Below are 18735 nucleotides of genomic sequence, written 5' to 3' on the forward strand. Positions count from 1 at the left end.
CCCTCCCAGCATCAGGGTCTTTTCCAATGAGTCAACTCTTTGCATAAGGTGGCCAAAGTACTGGAGTTTCAGCTTCAACATCAATCCTTCCAATGAACACCCAGGACTGATCTCCTTTAGGATTGACTGGTTGGATCTCCTTGCAGTCCAAGGGACTCTCAAGAGTCTTCTCCAACACCACAGTTCAAAAGCATCAATTTTTCAGTGCTCAGTTTTCTTCACAGTCCAACTCTCATATTCATACATGATCACTGGAAAAACCATAGCCTTGACCAGATGGACCTTTGTTGGCAAACTAATGTCTCTGCTTTTTAATATGCTATCTAGGTTGGTCATAACTTTCCTTTCAAGGAGTAAGCTTCTTTTAATTTCATGGCTGCAATCACCATCTGCAGTGATTTTGGAGCCCAAAAAAATAAAGTCTGACACTGTTTCCACTGTCTCCCCATCTATTTCCCATGAGGTGACGGGACCAGATGCCATGATCTTAGTTTTCTGAATATTCAGCTTTAAGCCAACTTTTTCACTCTCCTCTTTCACTTTCATCAAGAGGCTTTTTAGTTCTTCTTCACTCTCTGCCATAAGGGTGGTGTCATCTGCATATCTGAGGTTATTGATATTTCTCCCAGCAATCTTGATTCCAGCTTGTGCTTCTTCCAGCCCAGTGTTTCTCATGATGTACTCTGCATATAAGTTAAATAAGCAGAGTGACAATATACAGCCTTGACCTACTCTTTTTCCTATTTTGAACTCGTCTGTTGGTCCATGTCCAGTTCTAACTGTTGCTTCCTGACTTGCCTACAGGTTTCTCAAACAGGCAGGTCAGGTGGTCTGATATTCCCATCGCTTCCAGAATTTTCCACAGTTGATTGTGATCCACACAGTTGAAGGTTTGGCATAGTCAATAAAGCAGAAATAGATGCTTTTCTAGAACTCTCTTGCTTTTTGATGATCCAGCAGATATTGGCAATTTGATCTCTGGTTCCTCTGCCTTTTCTAAAACCAGCTTGAACATCTGGAATTTCATGGTTCACGTATTGCTGAAGCCTGGCTTGGAGAACTTAGCATTACTTCATTAGCATGTGAGATGAGTGCAATTGTGTGGTAGTTTGGCATTCTTTGGCATTGCCTTTCTTTGGGATTGAAATGAAAACTGACCTTTTCCAGTCCTGTGGCCACTGCTGAGCTTCCCAAATTTACTGGTATATTGAGTGCAGCACTTTCACAGCATCATCTTTCAGGATTTGAAATAGCTCACCTGGAATTCCATCACATCCACTAGCTTTGTTCATAGTGATGCTTTCTAAGGCCCACTTGACTTCACATTCCAGGATGTCTGGCTCTAGGTCAGGGATCACACCATTGTGATTATCTGGATCATGAAGATCTCTTTTGTACAGTTCTTCTGTGTATTCTTGCCACCTCTTCTTAATATCTTCTGCTTCTGTTAGGTCCATACCATTTGTGTCCTTTATTGAATACATCTTTGCCTGAAATTTTCCCTTGATATCTCTAATTTTCTTGAATAGATCTCATCTTTCCCATTCTGTTGTTTTCCGCTATTTCTTTGCATTGATTGCTGAGGAAGGCTTTCTTATTTCTCCTGGCTATTCTTTGGAACTCTGCAAAATTTGGTTTCCTTAGACCATGACACAGATCATTAATCATAGTCTACTAAAGATCCAATATGCCTCTTCTAATACTCTGGACTCTTTAAATATGTCCCCAACACTTTTGTAACCAGGAACCAGTTTCCTGGAAGACTATTTTTCCATGGACCAGAATAGAAGGTGGTTTCAGGATTATTCAAGTAGTGTGACATTTATGGTGAACTTTATTTTTATTGCTACTGCATCAGATCCACCTCAGATCATCAGACATTGGATCATGGAGTTCAGGGACCCCACCTCTAATACCTGAGGAGGTCACGGCATTGAATGCATTACCTGTGGCTTCAAATGAGTAGAAGGAGGTTGGGAAAGTGAAAGTTTTCTTAGTGAAAACTTAGAAATCTGTCACATTGTGAAAGATTTTATTCTAATGACTTTCATCTTGGACGGAACCATCTGAATGATCTTTTTCTGACATACTTAGATTTACTATATTAACTAGTACATAAAAATACAAGAAATTAGGTGAAAGATTAGGAAATAATACAATTTTACTGGGTTTGAAGAAAAGAGGAGTTTCTCAGTGGGAAAGGCTTTTAAAAATACTTAGGAATATATCTACCTAAAGAAACAAAAGGCCTATATATAGAAAACTATAAAACGCTGCTGAAATAAATCAAAGAGGGCACAAATAGATGGAGAAATATACCATGTTCATGGATCAGAGGAATCAATACAATGAAAATGAGTATACTATCCAAAGCAATCTATAGACTCAATGCAATCCCCATCAAGCCACTGATGGTATTTTTCAGAGAACTAGAACAAATAATTTCACAATTTGTTTGGAAATACAAAAAACCTTGAATAGCCAAGGCAATCTTGAGAAAGAAGAGTGGAACTAGAGGAATCAACCTGTCTGACTTCAGTCTCTACTACAAAGCCACAGTCATCAAGACAGTATGGCATGGGCACAAAGACAGAAATATAGATCAATGAAACAAAATTGAAAGCCCAGGGATAAATCCACACACCTATGGACAATTTATCTGTCACAAAGAAGGCAAGGATGTATAATGGAGGAAAGACAATCTCTTTAACAAGTGGTGCTGGGAAAACTGGTCAACCACTTGTAAAAGAATGAAACTAGAACACTTTATAGCACCATACACAAAAATAAACTCAAAATGGATTAAAGATCTAAAGATCTAAACATAAGACCAGAAATGATTAAACTCCTAGAAGAAAACATAGGCAAAACACTCTCCAACATAAACCACAGCAGGATCCTCTATGACCCACCTCCCAGAATGTTGGAAATAAAAGCAAAAATAAACAAATGGGACCTAATTAAAATTAAAAGCTTCTGCACAACAAAGCAAACTATAAACAAGATGAAAAGACAGCCTTCAGAAAGGGAGAAAATAATAGCAAACAAAGCGACCGACAAAGAATTAATCTCAAAAATATACAAGCAACACAAGAAGCTCAATTTCAGAAAAGTAAAAGACCCAATCAAAAAGTGGGCCAAGGAACTAAGCAGACATTTCTCCCAAGAAGACATACAGATGGCTAACAAACACATGAAAAGATGCTCAATGTCACTCATTATCAGAGAAATGCAAACCAAAACCACAATGAGGTACCAATTCATGCCAGTCAGAATGGCTGCTATCCAAAATCTACAAGCAATAAATGCTGGAGAGGGTGTGGAGAAAAGGGAACCTCTTACATTGTTGATGGGAATGCAAACTAGTACAGCCACTATGAAGAACAGTGTGGAAATTCCTTAAAACACTGGAAATAGAACTGCCATATGACCCAGCAATCCCACTACTGGGCATACACACTGAGGAAACCAGAATTGAAAGAGACACGTGTACCCCAGTGTTCATCGTGGCACTGTTTATAATAGCCAGGACGTGGAAGCAATCGATATGTCCATCAGCAGATGAATGGATAAGAAAGCTGTGGTACATATACACAATGGAATATTACTCAGTCATTAAAAAGAATACATTTGAATCAGTCCTAATGAGGTGGATGAAACTGGAGCCTATTATACAGAGTGAAGTAAGCCAGAAAGAAAAACACCAATAGAGTATACTAACGCATATATATGGAATTTAGAAAGATGGTAATGATAACCCTGTATGCGAGACAGCTAAAGAGATACAGATGTATTGAACAGTGTTTTGGACTCTGAGGGAGAGGGTTGAGGGCAGGATGATATGGGAGAATGGCATTGAAACATGTAAATTATCATATGTGAAACGAATCACCAGTCCAGGTTTGATGCATGAGACAGGGTGCTCAGGGTTGGTGCACTGGGATGACCCAGAGTGACATAATAGGGAAGGAGGTGGGAGGGGGTTTCATGATGGGGAACACACGTACACCCATGGAGGATTCAAGTTAATGTATGACAAAACCAATACAGTATTGTAAAGTAAAATTAATTAATTAATTAATTTTAAAAATAAATAAATAAAAAATCAATAGGTAGAATTTCTATTTCGGTATTTCAAACACTTAGAAAGGCCTATATTAAAATCTCTGCTCTTCCCATTCAGAGTGCGTGATTTGAATTTTTGCCATTTAGCGGATAAGTCCTGTCCCACTCTTGTGCAACTTCATGAACTGTAGCCTGCCAGGCTTCTCTGTCTGTGGGATTTCCCAGGCATGAATTCTGGAGTGTATTGCCATTTCTTTCTCCAGCCAACATTCCCAACCAAGGAATGGACCTATGTCTCCTGCATTTCAGGTAAATTCTTTACTACTGACCCACTAGGAAAGCCCATGATTTGGATTAGCTCTTTAAAAATAATTTTAGCCTGGCTTCAATCAGTAAATTAGAGTTTTAAAAGAAAAATTCTATGAGAAATTCAGACCAGCATATGGTGAAAAAAATTACTTTAAAGCAAGTTATCTATTTTTATTAAGTTGTTTTAAAGATCTCCCAAGTCAAATCAAATATGGCATAACACTTAAAGAAATAAATTCCAGTGCTATTCAGGAATAACTCCCTTTTATTTGAGGCTTCTTTTTATTTTTCCCCCAAAATGTACACAAAAGAAGGACAAAAATGAGAAACTACACAGAAACAACAGAGTTTACCCCTGGGACTGTCCGATGACACATAACTTCAGGTTGTGATCTTTGTCTTTCTGCTCATCAACTACAGGCTCAACATCACTGGGAACCTGACCTTTATCACCTTGACACTGAAGGATGCCCAACTCCAGACCCCCGTGTCTTGCTTCCTCAGGAGTTTCTCCGTATTAGAAGTGTCATTCACAACTGTCACTATTCCTAAGTTTCTGACCACCATTATTACAGGAGATAAAACCGTTTCTTTTAATGATTGTATGGCTCAGTTATTTTATTTTATTTTTTTCATTCTCTTGGGAGTCACTGAGTTTTACCTTCTGGCTGCCGTGCCCTATGACTGTTACATTGCCATCTGCAAATCACTGCATTACATGACCATCACGAATCATAGTCTTCACACTGCTTGTCTTGGCCTCTTGGCTGGCTTCATTCCTAACTATATTCCCATTACTCGTGTTCTTCATACAGCTCAGTTACTGTAAGTCCAGTACTATCGACCATTTTACTTGTGATTATTTCCCCTCTAACCTAGATAGCATATTAAAAAGCAGGGATATTACTTTGCCAACAAAGGTCCATCTAGGCAAGGCTATGGTTTTCCAGTGGTCATGTATGGATGTGAGAGTTGGACTATGAAGAAAGCTGAGCGCCAAAGAATTAATGCTTTTAAACTGTGGTGTTGGAGAAGAATCTTGAGAGTCCCTAGGACTGCAAGGACATCCAACCAGTTCATTCTAAAGGAGACCAGTCCTGGGTGTTCATTGGAAGAACTGATGCTAAAGCTGAGACTCCAATACTTTGGCCACCTCATGTGAAGAGTTGACTCATTGGAAAAGACTCTGATGCTGGGAGGGGTTGGGGGCAGGAGGAGAAGGGGATGACAGAGGATGAGATGGCTGGATGGCATCACCGACTCAATGGACATAAATTTGAGTAAACTCCTGTAGTTGGTGATGGACAGGGAGGCCGGGCGTGCTGTGATTCATGGGGTTGCAAAGAGTCAGACACGACTGAGCAACTGAACTGAACTGAACTAATACATATGTCAAGAAGGGAAGTGAAAAGCAAAGGAGAAAAGGAAAGATATACCCATTTTAATGCAGAGTTCCAAAAAATAGCAAGGAGAGGTAAGAAAGCCTTCCTCAGCAATCAATGCAAAGAAATAGAGGAAAGCAATATAATGGGAAAGACTAGAGATCTCTTCAAGAAAATTAGAGATACCAAGGGAACATTTCATGCAAAGATGGGCTCAATAAAGGACAGAAGTGGTATGGACCTAACAGAAGCAGAAAATATTAAGAAGAAGTGGCAAGAATACACAGAAGAACTGTACAAAAAAGATCTTCATGACCCAGATAATCATGATGGTGTGATCACTCAACTAGAGCCAGACATCCTGGAATGTGAAGTCAAGTGGGCCTTAAAAGCATCACTACCAACTAAGCTAGTGGAGGTGATGGAATACCAGTTGAGCTATTTCAAATCCGGAAAGATGACACTGTGAAAGTGCTGCACTGAATATGCCAGCCACTTTGGAAAACTCACCAGTGGCCACAAGACTGGAAAAGGTGAGTTTTCATTCCAGTCTCTAAGAAAGGCAATCCCAAAGCATGCTCAAACTACCGCACAATTGCACTCATCTCACATATTAGTAAAGTAACGCTTAAAATCCTCCAAGCTCAGGGCTGGTGCCCTGTGAAGACCCAGAGGGATGGGATGGGGAGGGAGCAGAGAGGGGGATCAGGGTGGGGTACACATGCAAATTCATGGCTGATTCATGTCAATGTATGGCAAAACCATTACAATATTGTAAAGTAATTAGCTTTCAACTAATAAAAATAAATGAAAAAAAAAAAAATTTCCCCAAGCCAGGCTTTAGCAATACATGAACCGTCAACATCCAGATATTCAAGTTGATTTTAGAAAAAGCAGAGGAACCAGAGATCAAATTGCCAATATCTGCTGGATCATTGAAAAAGCAAGAGAGTTCCAGAAAAGCATCTATTTCTGCTTTATTGACAATGCCAAAGCCTTTGATTGTGTGGATCACAATAAACTGTGGAAAATTCTGAAAGTGATGGGAATACCAGACCACCTGACCTGCCTCTTGAGAAACCTGTATGCAGGTCAGGATGCAACAGTTAGAACTGGACATGGACCAAGAGACAAGTTCAAAATAGGAAAAGGAGTATGTCAAGACTGTATACTGTCACCCTGTTTATTTAATTTGCATGCAGAGTACATCATGAGAAACGCTGGGCTTGATAAAGCACAAGCTGGAATCAAGATTGCCAGGAGAAAATCAATAACCTCAGATATGCAGACAACACCATCCTTATGGCAGAAAGTGAAGAAGAACTAAAGAGCCTCTTGATGAAAGTGAAAGAGGGGAGTCAACTTTTTGTTGACTTAAAGCTCAACATTCAGAAAACTAAGATCGTGGCATCCGGTCCCATCACTTCATGGCAATAAGATGGGGAGACTGTGGAAACAGTGGCTGACTTTATTTTTGAGCTCCAAAATCACTGCAGATGGTGATTGCAGCCATGAAATTAAAAGACGCTTACTCCTTGGAAGGAAAGTTATGGCCACCCTAGATAGCATATTAAAAAGCAGAGATATTGCTTTGCCGACAAAGGTCCATCTAGTCGAGGCTATGGTTTTTCCAATAGTCATGTATGGATGGGAGAGTTGGACAATAAAGAAACCTGAGTGCCAAGGAATTGATGCTTTTGAACTGTGGTGTTGGAGAAGACTCTTGAGAGTCCCTTGGACTGCAAGGAGATCCAACCAGTCAATCCTAAAGGAGATCAGTCCTGGGTGTTCATTGGAAGGCCTGATGTTGAAGCTGAAATTCCAATACTTTGGTCACCTGATGCAAAGAGCTGACTTATTTGAAAAGACCCTGATTCTGGGAACGATTGAGGGCAGGAGGAGAAGGGGACGACAGAGGATGAGATGAATGGATGGCATCATCGACTTGATGGACATGGGTTTGGGTGGACTCTGGGAATTGGTGATGGACAGGGAAGCCTGGAGTTCTGCGGTCCATGGGGTCACAAAGAGCCGGACACGATTGAGCGACTGAACTGAACTAAACTGATACACATATCATCAGAGCAATTTTGAGGATCCCTTCTATCACTCAGAGGACAAAGGCCTTTCCACATGTTCTTCCCACATAATTGCCATCTCCATCTCTTATGGCAGCTGCATTTTCATGTACATGAATCCATCAGCAAAGGACAGGGTCTCTTTTGAGCAAGGGAGTAGCTGTGCTAAATATTTCAGTTGCCCCCATGCTAAACCTATTCATCTGTACCCTAGGATTCAGCAAGTCAAAAGAGCCTTTATGAACGTGGCAAGGAAGAATTTACTTTTCTCAAGAAAATGAAAAAAATAAAAGTCTTATTTTCATAAATTAGAGGCATAATGAAATGTAATTAAATAAAACTCAGAACTATTCAAAATCTATTAATTTTCATATTGTCTCCAGAGTTATTTTCCATTACTCATAATTTCATTGACAGAAGCTTTGCAAGGATACTGTAGATATTATTTTTTCTATTCAAATTCCCATCTTTCTCTCATTCACTTACCTTCCTTTGGGCTCAGCTTTTCATTCTGTGCTTCCTGGTTGGTGCCAGGGGTAAAGAGTCCGCCTGCCAATGCAGGACATGCAAGAGACACAGGTTTGATCCTTGGATGCGGAAGACACTCTGGAATAGGAAATGGCAGCACACTCCAGTATCCTTGCCTGGAAAATGCTATGAACAGAGGATCCTGATAGGCTACGGTCCATACTGTCACAAAGACCTGGCATGATTGTGCAGCTGCTCATGTGTTCCACACTGTAACTATGAAACTGCAATTTCCTTCTTTGAAATTTTTAAAAGCCCATTTCTTCCACAGTATTTTTTGGGAAATTGAATTCCAACAGAAAGAGGCAGAACAGGAATGCACAAGAGAGAGTTCTTTCTAGAAATTCAGGAAACAGTAAATCATGCTAAACACTATTTTTAATTTACTATACAAGACCATGAGCATAATCTGACCGCCTTATTAAAGTATTACATATACTATTCTCTCCATACAATGGCCTACTTTGTAATTATGTGAAAAACAGCACAACTAAAAAATTAAAAATTAAAAAAAGAATTAATGAAATCATAGTTTCTTGAGAAATCAAAATCTTTTATTACCCAACTTAAAATCTTCTCTGCCATGTAATTTATCAATTTGAGAACAATTATGAATATATACTTTCAAGAAAACTGTGAGATTGTCCCTCTTTTGGGGAACACTATAAGTAATACATAATAATTTCTAATAAAAGCCTGAAGAATTAAAAATTATTGGAAACCATATATGACTACATCTGCTATAATCAGTTTTATATTTAAATTAAAGCTTGAAGTTAAGCTGTTTTTGTAATTAATCAATAGCTGACAGTTTTTACAACTTTCTATTATTAGTGGTTATTTTGAGTTGATATCATACACATATAATGCATTCAGCTACCTAATTAAATGAAAAACTTAATTAATAGGGATAAAGACACTGACATTGGCAAAATTTTACTGTATATAAATTTGAAATTTTCTTTTGTTAAAAATTTGCATGTTCACTCTGTTTTAAGCATTATAATGATTAGAATTTAGAAGATGATTATGCAAGATCATGCAATCATGCAATTCTGGCACTAAACTTTTTTTTCACTTTTCCATGAAGCCAAAATTTTAAATAATACTGAATGCTATCCAAACTCATCTTACATTTTCTAACCTTTTTTCTATAAAGACTGTAATTGTAATTCATTAAGCCAAATTATTCCTGATATGCATATACTGTACTCAGTTGAAAGTTTAGATCCATGCTTGCTGAGAAACAAAGAAAATAACTTTAAACATTACTAAAGAGTTTTCCAGTTTCGAAAGAGTCATGGAGCTACTATCTCCTATCTTCTTGTTGAATCAATAATTTCTACAGTTAACTGGAAATATTTGAAAATACTGAAGTTTAGAATTGATTGATGATGTGGGTTCTTGATAGCTGAATAAAAATATACCATAAACTAGCGAGTTATAGTTTCAGGAATTAAAAGAACTGCAAATTTTATTACAAAAGATATGAAGGAGTTTATGTTGATATCAAATAATGTGGCTCTTTACACAAACTCTTTAGTGGTTATTATAAAGGTTTCAATCAGTGTAAACATTTTAATTATCAGTATCAGAAGTCAACACAATTTGTGTCTAAAGGACACTGTATTAATAATTTAGAATTTGCAGACCATAGCGTCCCTGATGAAATTACTCAATTCTCCCCCTCTGTCATACAAATGCAGCTATAAACCATATGTGAATGAAAGGGTTCATGTGTGCCCAATTAAACTTTTAACACAAATAGGTGGTGGACCAACTGTGACCCATGGACAAGGTTTTCCATAAACATTGGCTAGTATATTATTTCTTATTTAACATAAGTTAATTTGACTAAAATTTGAAAATTCAATAAAAGATGTAAGACTTTCAAGTTTAACAGCAAATGTCATTTATTTATTTATTGTTAAGAAGGTGAATGAGGACATCTATAAAATATTTATAGAAGAAAAGATGAGGCAAACATTTCTAACTAATTTTTAGACATTTACATTGTTTTTGATATCAAAAGATTAAGTGAGAAAATCACCAACAATTTGACTCATAAATAAGGGGATAATGCACTAAAAGAAATGATCAAAACTAGTATTTCATGTTACATGTGGCCCTATCCCAAAGATAATTTATCTTTAGAGAATTTACTTGTGGAATTTGCCTCATCAAAAGACTAAAAATGAAAAACAAAAGCTGAAATGAAAATCATATGTGCAATGATAAAATGCAGTGACCATTCATGATTTTTTAAAGTCTCTTAGTAAAATAGAATAAAACATTATTTCAGTAGCATAAGTAACCTGACCAGATCATCACAATTTGATATACTACATGCTCCTTGTCTGGCTCTAATTTGAACAAGCCAACAAAAAAAATGATGTTTTGAGACAACTGGGTATCTAGGATTATGTTCCCAGTGGCTCAGTAGTAAAGAATCCTCCTGCCAATGCAGAAGACTCAGGAGACATGGGTTCAGTACCTGGGTCAGGAAGATCTCCTAGAGGAGGAACTAGCAACCTCTTCCTGTGTTCTTGCCTGGGAAATCCCATAAGCAGAAGAACCTGGTGGGCCAGAGTCCATGGGGTCACAAAGAATCAGACACAATTGAGCAAGTGAGCATGAACATGCACAAGTGTGTGCAAGGTGATAAATGATACCAAAGACATTTTGCTAATTTAGCTAACTTGGAAACTGCATCAGGATTAAGCAATATATATTTTAGGAGTTCATACTAAAAATATACAGGTAAGAAAAAGTTTGCTGTATAGGTTCTAGTTTAAAATACAACAAAATATTTAAAAGTTTTTCAAAAAACAGGTAAAGCAATATAAAATAGCCTTCATATCTATTGAATCTGCTTGACCTGCACTTGAAACTATTTCTCCAGTTCTCTATCCTAGTGTATAGTTGAAAATATTCAAAATTTAAAGTTTACAGCAAATATCATTTTTAATGTTTTAAATAGTAGCTGTAGTCTTGGTAAAATCACTTATAAGATGTGGAGGACCACTATAACTGCTTTATTCAATACTCTGCTGGAGATTCTATCCAGGAAACTAGTTCAACAAAAATTGAAAAATATCAGAAATGAGAAAAAATAAACAACCAAAAATCATTCTTTGCAATTAACATGATTTTCCTTCTAGGACCTTAATGTATTTATACTAAATGTTTCTTAAACAGGAAAGTCTCCCTCTCCCAGATAATCACATAGTTAGCACCCATCCCTCCTTCAGATCTCTGTCCAAATATCACCTCAATAAAATCTACCCCATTGACACTATTTAAAATTATACCAGCTCCCCACTTCCAAGCCATTTCAGCTTTTTCTTCCTCTTCAAAACACTTATTATTATTACATTCATGCTTATTGTCTACATTCTCTCCCATCCCTCATCCCATGAAAGCAGGGATATTTGTCCACTTTGTAGATGAACTGGTTCACTATCAGCAGTGGTGAGCTGGAGCCTGTCTGGACCACATCATGGGACCCAATTGTGCACAGGTTCTTGAAATCTGTCCCGGTAAGAGACTTTGCCTTAATATTTGAAGGGACTAGCAACCCACTCCAGGATTCTTGCCTGGAGAATTCCTTGGACAGAGGAGCCTGGTGGGCTACAGTCAATGGGGTCGCAAAGAGTTGGACACCACTGAGCAACTAACATTTTTATATCCAAATAGTGATTCTTCTCATATTTTGTTTCTAAAATTCTTTAACAGTTTTTAAGATTTTATTGAGTACTGGAGATTGATTATACACCAAAATTATTGCAACATATTTATTCATTCAGAAATATTTATTGAGTATCCACCACATGACTGACAGATGTTCTAAATGAGAGAATAGTAAATGTTTAACAACTGCCTCTCAGAGGTGAAGTTGAGGGGCTGTTTTGTCGAGTTTTTCAATTTCTAAATCTAAATCAAATTTTTGCACACTCAGTATGACATGTTGTTTACGAAGTTACTTCATTTAGCTCAATCATTTTGGTTTTTGCCTCTTTTTAAAAAAAAAATTGTATTTATTTGTTTATTTTGGCTGCACCGGCTTTCTCTAGCTGAGACAGGTGGCGGGTGCTGTCTACTCACGATGTGTGAGCATCTCACTGCAGTGGCTTCTCCTCAGGTGGAGCAGGGCTGCAGGTGGGAATGGTTTCAGTAGCTGCAGCAGGTTGACTCAGTAATTGCTGTCCCCAGGCCCTAGAGCACAGGCTCAGATTTTGTGGCAAACGGTCTTAGTTGCTCCATGGCTTGAGGAATCTTCCCACTTCAGGGATCACAGCTGTGTCTCTAGCATTGGCAAGTGGATTCTCTACCACTGAGCTACTAAGGAAGTGTAAGCACTTTCTTATTAATACTCACAAAACCGATTCACCTGTGTCTTTTCATAATGCCTCATCAGCCCTCTGTTTACTTAACAAATTACCCTGAGAAAACAGGAAAGACAAGGTAAATCCAATTCCCTGTGTTTGACATACATGGGGAAGAAATTTCTAAATCTCTTTTTCTCAAAGCAGCATTCGTAGGAAAATATAACAGTCTCGGAAGCCTAAGGAAAATATTACTTAAATTGCATGGATAAATAATCATAGAATTACAAAATCTTCATTTAAAATCTGTGCATTAATCTAAAAAAATGTTTTAATAAGTAATGCTTTATTATGTGAAAGGTGTAAATATAAGAAATATTTGACTAGTTCCCCCAAGTGCAACTGAGTTTGTACACAGAGCTCAGATAAGAAACAAGAATCAATTATGAGTTACAGTATAATGAAATGTGCACCAATTTTGCAATATCAGGAATGAAGGATATTGTGGGTCAAATATTACCAGTTGAACCACAATGAGAATATAATCCTTGAGAGCAATGACACGGTTAAGTCATGGATTGGAAGAATCAATATTGTCAAAATGGCTATTCTACCCAAAGCAATCTATAGATTCAATGCAATCCGTATCAAGCTACCAACGGTATTTTTCACAGAATTAGAACAAATAATTTCACAATTTGTATGGAAATACAAAAAACCTCGAATAGCCAAAGTAATCTTGAGAAAGAAGAATGGAACTGGAGGAATCAACCTGCCTGACTTCAGACTCTACTACAAAGCCACAGTCATCAAGACAGTATGGTACTGGCACAAAGACAGAAATATAGATCAATGGAACAGAATAGAAAGCCCAGAGATAAATCCACGAACCTATGGACAGCTTATCTTTGACAAAGGAGGCAAGGATATACAATGGAAAAAAGACAATCTCTTTAACAAGTGGTGCTGGGAAAACTGGTTAACCACTTGTAAAAGAATGAAACTAGAACACTTCCTAACACCATACACAAAAATAAACTCAAAATGGATTAAAGATCTAAATGTAAGACCAGAAACTATAAAACTCCTAGAGGAGAACATAGGCAAAACACTCTCCGACATAAATCACAGCAAGATCTTCTATGACCCACCTCCCAGAATATTGGAAATAAAAGCAAAAATAAACAAATGGGACTTAATGAAAATTAAAAGCTTTTGCACAACAAAGGAAACTATAAGTAAGGTGAAAAGACAGCCCTCAGATTGGGAGAAAATAATAACAAATGAGGAAACAGACAAAGGATTAATCTCAAAAATATACAAGCAACTCCTGAAGCTCAATTCCAGAAAAATAAACGACCCAATCAAAAAATGGGCCAAAGAACTAAACAGACATTTCTCCAAAGAAGACATACAGATGGCTAACAAACACATGAAAAGATGCTCAACATCACTCATCATCAGAGAAATGCAAATCAAAACCACAATGAGGTACCATTACACGCCAGTCAGGATGGCTGCTATCCAAAAGTCTACAAGCAATAAATGCTGGAGAGGGTGTGGAGAAAAGGGAACCCTCTTACACTGTTGGTGGGAATGCAAACTAGTACAGCCACTATGGAAAACAGTGTGGAGATTTCTTAAAAAACTGGAAATAGAACTGCCATATGACCCAGCAATACCACTTCTGGGCATACACACTGAGGAATCCAGATCTGAAAGAGACACGTGCACCCCAATGTTCATCGCAGCACTGTTTATAATAGCCAGGACATGGAAGCAACCTAGATGCCCATCAGCAGATGAATGGATAAGGAAGCTGTGGTACATATACACCATGGAATATTACTCAGCCGTTAAAAAGAATTCATTTGAATCAGTTCTAATGAGATGGATGAAACTGGAGCCCATTATACAGAGTGAAGTAAGTCAGAAAGATAAAGAACATTACAGTATACTAACACATATATACGGAATTTAGATAGATGGTGGCGATAACCCTATATGCAAAACAGAAAAAGAGACACAGAAATACAGAACAGACTTTTGAACTCTGGGGGAGAACGTGAGGGTGGGATGTTTTGAAAGAACAGCATGTATATTATCTATGGTGAAACGGACCACCAGCCCAGGTGGGATACATGAGTCAGGTGCTCGGGCCTGGTGCACTGGGAGGACCCTGAGGAGTCGGGTGGGGAGGGAGGTGGGAGGGGGGATCGGGATGGGGAATACATGTAACTATATGGCTGATTCATGTCAATGTATGACAAAACCCACTGAAATGTTGTAAAGTGATTGGCCTCCAACTAATAAAATAATATTAAAAAAAAAAAAAAAAAAAAAAAAAAACAAGTTGGACCTAATTAAACTTAACAGCTTTTGCACAGCAAAGGAAATCATAAACAAGATGACAAAACAACCCTCAGAATGGGAGAAAATATTTGCAAATGAAGCAACTGACAAAGGATTAATTTCTAAAATATAAAAGAAACTCATGTAGTTCAATAACAAAAGAACAAGTCATTGACACAATAGGCAGAAGACCTAAATAGATGGCTATTTCTCCAAAGAAGAGATAATGATGGCTAATAAACACAAAAAAAAAAAATAGAAAAAAATACTCAACTTCACTTGTCAATACTACAATGAGGTAAACACATCAGTCAAGATGGCCATCATCAAACAAATACTGGAAATGATGTGAAGAAATGGGAATCCTCTTGCACAGTTGGTGGGAATGTGAATTTATAGAGCCACTATAAAGAATAGTATGGTGATTTTTTTTAAAATTAGGAATAAAACTTCCATATGACCCAGCAATCTCACAACCAGGCATATATTCAGAAAATCGCAATTCTAAAAGACATAGGTACCCCAATGTTCATTGTGGCACTGTTCACAATAGCCAGGACATGGGAGCAACCTTGATGTCCATCGACAGATGAATGGATAAAGAATTTGTGGTAAGCACATGGACAGAGGAGACTGTCAGGCTATAGTCCACAGGGTCACAAAGAGTTGGCCATGACTGAGCACACATGCACAACCATATGCTGGGTTACAAACTAGTTCATAACAAGCCAAGCATCCACATAAAGGAGCAAACTGGAATCAAATATAATGAGGTAGATAAACCTAGAGCCTGTTATACAGAGTGAAGTAAATCAGAAAGAGAAAAGCAAATATTGTATATTAGCACATATATATATGGAATCTAGAAAAATGGTACAGATAAACCTACTTTCAGGGCAGCAATTAGAGACACAGACATAGAGAACAGACCTGTGAACATAACGGGGTGGCGGTTGGGAGAGGATGGGGCAAATTGAGAGACTAACATTGAAACTCATACGTTAAAATATGTAAGACAGATAGCCAATGAGAAGCTGCTGTACAGCACTGTGAGCTTAACCCAGGCCTCTATGACAACCTGGAGAGGTGGGCTGGCGTAGGAGGTGGGAGTGAAGTCCAAAAAGGAGGGGACATGTGTATACTTATGACAGACTCACGTTAACGTATGGCAGAAACCAACACAACATTGTAAAGCAATTATCCAACAATTAAAAGACATTGAAAAATAGTATTCCACCTCATTTAATATTTCCTGAATTTCTAGAAAGGCTGTTTCCTGTCAAAATCAAAATGCAAGTCTCTCTCAGGTGCTGCTGCTCGGCCTCTTTCTGTCTGTCCTTAATTTTCCAAGAAATATTGTGAATACATGGAATTAAAAAACATTTCAAAGAGGGAAATGAGGTCAGTTCCAAGGTTGGGTGGAATGATGAGCCCAAAGGAAGGGCAGTACATGAGAGAATGATGAGAATTTAAAGGCAAAAAATGTATATACTATATTTCGTAGTTCATTTCAGTTATTCACTCATGTTCAACTCTTTGCGACCCCATGGACTGCAACATGCCAGGCTTCCTGGTCTATAACCAACCCCTGGAGCTTGCTCAAACTCACGTGCATTGAGTCGGTGATGCCATCCAATTATCTCATCCTCTGTCATCCTCTTCTCCTCCTGCCTCCACTCTTTCCCAGCATCAGGGTCTTTTCCAGTTAGCCAGTTCTTTGCATCAAGTGGCCAAAGTATTGGAGCTTCAGCATTTGCCCTTCCAATGAATATTCAGGATTGATTTTCTTTGGGATTGACTGATTTAATCTCATTGCAGCCCAAGGGACTCTCAAGAATCTTCTCCAACATCACAGTTAAAGAGCATCAATTCTTTGGCACTCAGTATTCTTTATGGTCCAACTCTCACATTCATACATGACTACTGAAAAAGACCATAGCTTTAACTAGATGCATCTTTGTTGGCAAAGTAATGTCTGCTTTTTAATATGCTGTCTAGTTTGGTCATAGCTTTTCTTCCAAGTTGCAAGTGTCTTAATTTCATGCCTGCAGTTACCATCTGCAATGATTTTGGAGCCCAAGAAATTAAAGTTTGTCACTGTTTCCATTGTTTCCCCATGTGTTTGTCATGAAGTGATGGAACCGGATGCCATGATCTTAGTTTTTTGAATGCTGAGTTTCGAGCCAGCTTTTTCACTCTCTTCTTTCACTTTCATCAAGAGACTCTTTAGTTCCTCTTGATTTTCTGCCCAAAGGATTGTGTCATCTGCTTATCTAGGTTATTGATATTTCTCTCAGCAATCTTGATTCCATCTTGTGCTTCATTCAGCCTGGCATTTCGCATGATGTACGCTGCATATAAGTTAAATGAGCAGGGTGACCATACACAGCCTTAGTGTACTCCTTTCCCAATTTGGTACCAGTCCATTGTTCCATGTCTGGTTCTAACTGCTGCTCCTGGAATGGCATACACATTTCTCAGGATGTAGGTAAGGTGATCTGGTATTCCAATCTCTTTAAGAATTTTCCATACTTTGTTGTGATCCTACACAGTCAAAGGCTTTGGCATAGTCAATAAAGCATAAGTAGATGTTTTTCTGGAACTTTCTTGAATTTTCTATGGTCCAACGGATGCTGGCAATTTGATCTCTGGTTCCTCGGTCTTTTCTAAATCCAGTTCTAACATCTGGAAGTTCTCTGTTAATGTATTGTTAAAGCCTCACTCGGAGAATTTGACCATTACTTTGCTAGAGTGTGAAATAAGTGCAATTGTGTGTAGTTTGAACATTCTTCATGGTGGAGAGTTCTGACAAAACGTGGTCCACTGGAGAAGGGAATGGAAACCACTTCAGTACTCTTGCCTTGAGAACCCCAGGAACAGTATGAAAATGCAAAAAGATATGACCCTGAAAGATGAACTCCCCTGGTCGATAGGTGCCCAATATGCTACTGGACAAGAGCGGAAAAATAACTCAAGAAAGAATGAAGATATGGAGCCAAAGTGAAAATGATGCCCAGTTTGCATGTGACTGGTGATGTAAGTAAAGTCTGATGCTGTCAAGAACAATACTGCATAGGATCCTGGAATGTTAGGTCCATGAATTAAGGTAAATCAGTTCAGTTCAGTTCAGTTCAGTCACTCAGTCGTGTCTGACCCTTTGTGACCCCGTGAAAGGGTACATCAGAAGTGGTCAAATAGGAGATGGCAAGAGTGAACATCAACATTTTAGAATCAGTGAACTAAAATGGACTGGAATGGTCAAATTTAACTCAGAGGACGTTTATATCTACTATTGTGGGTAAGTAGTAGAAGAAATGGAGTATCCCTCATAGTCAACAAAGGAGTCTAAAATGCAGTACTTGGGTGCAATCTCAAAAAAGACAGAATGAACTCTGTTTGTTTCCAACGCAAACCATTCAATATCACTGTAATCCAAGTCTATGCCCCAACCAGTAATGCTGAAGAAGCTGAAGTTGAATGGCTCTATGAAGACCTACAAGACCTTCTAGAAATAACACCCAAAAAAGATGTCCTTTTCATCAAGGGGACTGGAATGCAAAAGTAGGAAGTCGAGAAATACCTGGAATAACAGGCAAATTTGGAGTACAGAATGAAGCAGGGCAAAGACTAATAGAGTTTTGCCAAGAGAACACACTGGTCATAGCAAACACCCTCTTCCTGCAACACAAGAAAAGA

The 18735-nt window shown here is 38.2% G+C and overlaps 1 pseudogene; it reads left to right on the plus strand.

The window, feature by feature from the left end:
- Nucleotides 1-4356: 4356 nt before the first annotated feature.
- On the plus strand, nt 4357-18043 carry LOC136161869 (olfactory receptor 6C1-like; annotated as a pseudogene).
- The last annotated feature ends 692 nt before the right edge of the window (nt 18044-18735 follow it).

Source organism: Muntiacus reevesi, chromosome 1 (assembly GCF_963930625.1).
Source record: "Muntiacus reevesi chromosome 1, mMunRee1.1, whole genome shotgun sequence".
In the NCBI taxonomy this organism is placed as follows: domain Eukaryota; kingdom Metazoa; phylum Chordata; class Mammalia; order Artiodactyla; family Cervidae; genus Muntiacus; species Muntiacus reevesi.